The 3,243-nt window shown below is 30.9% G+C and overlaps 1 long non-coding RNA gene across 1 annotated transcript; it reads right to left on the bottom strand.

Moving 5' to 3' along the window:
* Positions 1-359: 359 nt before the first annotated feature.
* LOC135927785 (uncharacterized) lies at positions 360-752 on the bottom strand. Its single transcript, XR_010572180.1, has 3 exons — positions 696-752; positions 530-649; positions 360-473 (listed from the first exon to the last, which is right to left on the bottom strand). It is a non-coding gene; the product is annotated as an uncharacterized LOC135927785 (long non-coding RNA).
* Positions 753-3,243: the final 2,491 nt, after the last annotated feature.

Consider the following 3,243-nt stretch of genomic DNA (forward strand, 5'->3'; position numbering starts at 1 on the left):
TCCATAATTCCAGCGGGAGTAAAAATGGATATCTGTGATAAAAAATTTAAACAATCATAATTAAATCGATCATTTAGGTGATTAATTATTGCATTTAGAACAGGGAAAAATATTTCCGTTCTATATCTATAATAATAAATAATAATTTAAATTTTTTTAATTTATTCAACTTGTTTTTTTTTGTTCAACATATTGAATTCTGTTTGATCCAATTTGAATATTGATTTCATATTATAAAAATCAGTTACTACATTATTCTTTTTCAAAAAACTATTAGATAAGGAATGTAATTTTAAAAATATATTGTCTCCATTAGTTATATTTTAAAATTATTTATAGAAATAGTAACTAATATTAACCTTTTAGTTTTTGTAATTTATTTTTTGTATGTTGTATTAATTTGGTTACCAAAGCCAAATCATTACCAACTGCCTGCATTTCAATACAAGCCTCATGTGTACATTTCAATATTTCTTTCAAAATAAATAGACTTAATGTAAAATTTTCATCTTTAATTCTTGATAATAACCCATCGGCAATGGAAGAGGTGCTTGGGTCATTAGAATCTTTTAATTCAACTAATGATGCTAAAATATGTTCATAAACATCTAAAAAGATTTCTACAGATTTGTAGGATGATGACCAATTTCTGAAAATATATAAGTTTCAAGTTTCATTAAAAATATTTTATTTACCTTGTTGTGTTTTTAATTCTTTTAAGAGATTTCTTGGACTTTCTCATTTGATATTTAACAAACACACCTTGCCGTCTAACTCCATTCATAAAATTATATAACTCATCTAATATTCCCATTGCCTTTTTCATTTCAATTTTGCATCCACAAACCTGAGCAACTACTAAATTTAGCCTATGTGCATGGCACCAAATATAGATGGCTTTTGGAGCCTCTTTCAATATTAAAGCCTGCATTCCTTTGTATACTCCTATATTCCCTGCACCATCCATACTTTGTCCAACCAAATAATCAAGAAGAAGACCAAGATTACTTACAAAAAACATGTTTCTTTATATTTTCCCCACTGGTTTCTGATGTTGTAAAAACATGTATGATGCTTACTACAGGATGTGGATGCAGATCATCTTCTATAAACCGTACAAGCAAAGCTATGCATTCTTTTTTAGACACATCATATGTTTCATTTAATATGATGCTATAGGCACGATTCTCTTTAATTTTTTGAATAATGCTTTGTTATTATTATCTTAATAATTTCAGATATTTTTTTCACGTGCCCATATGACAGCAAATTTATATAAGATCTCGAAATTTTATCTGATTTTTTTCTCCGCAATTTTTCGTTGTTATCCATGTAGGCACGTAAAGTTGAAACCGTTTTTGCCATTAATTTTATGAGGCACATAAAATTACCTTCATCTGAATTAGAACCTGTAGTAATCCCAACTACTAATTATAAACAATACGACCACTGATTTATATTTCAATTTATTTTTGATATCAAATTTTATTTATTGTTTTTCGAATGTTCGATTCTATTTTTAATATACAATATACATAATTAATCATTTATTAATTTATTACATTTCCTTCAAACAATTTAAAGTTAGATTTCTTCAATAAACCTCTTTGTAGGTTTACGGTTTCTTGATGAGCAACGTAATGTGGTATTTGTATTTGTGTTTGTATTTGCTTCATTCACTGGCACAACCATTTCTGTAACTTCCAAAGAACTTTCATGATTTGGGATAACTAAACGATTTCTTAACTGATCTGCATGCTTCCGTAATGTTTTCCCGGAAGATTCAACAATATAAGAATAAAGTCCTATTCTTTCTTTAATTACTCCCTCTCTCCAACCATTGGTATTTTCATTATTTAACCATATAGGTTGTGAGATTTCAAATTCTCTTTCCTTTGAATGTAAATCATGATGAAGGCTTTGTTTATCATTAGCTCTTACTATTTCGTGTTCGGCATTTGGTCGGATCCAATCCAAACTTGTTTTCAATTGTCTCCCAAACATAATTTTAGCAGGAGATCTCCCTGTGGAACTATGCTCTCCCAATCGGTAGGTTGTTAAAACCTGTGTCATAGCTTCTTCGGGATCGCTAATTGAATCTCTCGTTGCATAATACCGACCTTTCAAAGTTCGTACTGTACGTTCAGCTAATCCATTAGTTTTTGGATGATAGGGTGCTGAACGTATATGACGTATGTTATTTAAATCACAATACCTACGAAATTCCCCAGATAAGAATTGTGGTCCATTGTCTGACACAATGTACTTGGGTATTCCAAACCTAGCAAACCATTTTTTTAGTCGTTTTATCATAGCATCAGCAGAGGTATTTTGCATTAGATCAACTTCTAACCATGGTCTATTTTTCTGGCATCCAGAACATATTTTGATAAAATTTTCTATATCAACATCACATCTGGGCCACCAACAATACAATCTAAAAATAGATTTCATTACATTTTCCCCAGGATGTCCCCAGTGAATCATTCCTAACACTGCATTTCTTAATTTATTAGGAATAACCAATCTCCCATTCCATTCTATAATATTACGATTGACAGAAAGCTCTTCCCGTCGATTATAAAAATTAACTATTTCTTTATCTTTATGACGATCAAAGTTTCGCCAACTTTGCTGAATATGTATTGCTACTTTTTTTAATATTAAATCTTGCTTCGACTCTTTTCGCAGAATATTTTCTGACAATTGCATATCATCCAAATTAATACTTCGAATATCCAAAGCATGTTTAGAATCTTGATTCTCTTCCGAAATTTCTTGGTGTTTATTAATCAAATCTCGAATTCTAGAATCTAGTGTTATGCAACATTTTTCTTTTTCAATATTGTTGACCAAATTGCGTACTTGTTTAATCATAACCTGACGAGGCATTTCTAAATTGAATGCTATAATCCATGGTAATCCGAAAAGAGGCACCCCAGTTGTATTCATTATTACCACTGGTAGAGTCCTTGTCTGTGATCCAATCCTAACATTGACTTGGGTCTCGCCCTTGACGTCTAACGGATGATCACCATATGCAGTCAATGGACTGGTTGGCCTAATTTTTGGTCGCCCAATACTTGTCCATATATTAATTCCTATCAATGACGCTTGTGCACCAGTGTCAAAATCAAATTCAACATCTAACCCATTTATCTCTGCAGTTAGTTTTGCTCGATTCTCTCGATTTTGTTGAATCTTCCAAATATTATGAATAGAATCACTTGATGACACTCTTAT

The sequence above is a fragment of the Gordionus sp. m RMFG-2023 genome, chromosome 4 (assembly GCF_954871325.1).
Source record: "Gordionus sp. m RMFG-2023 chromosome 4, tfGorSpeb1-WG-v2, whole genome shotgun sequence".
NCBI lineage: Eukaryota > Metazoa > Nematomorpha > Gordioida > Chordodea > Parachordodidae > Gordionus > Gordionus sp. m RMFG-2023.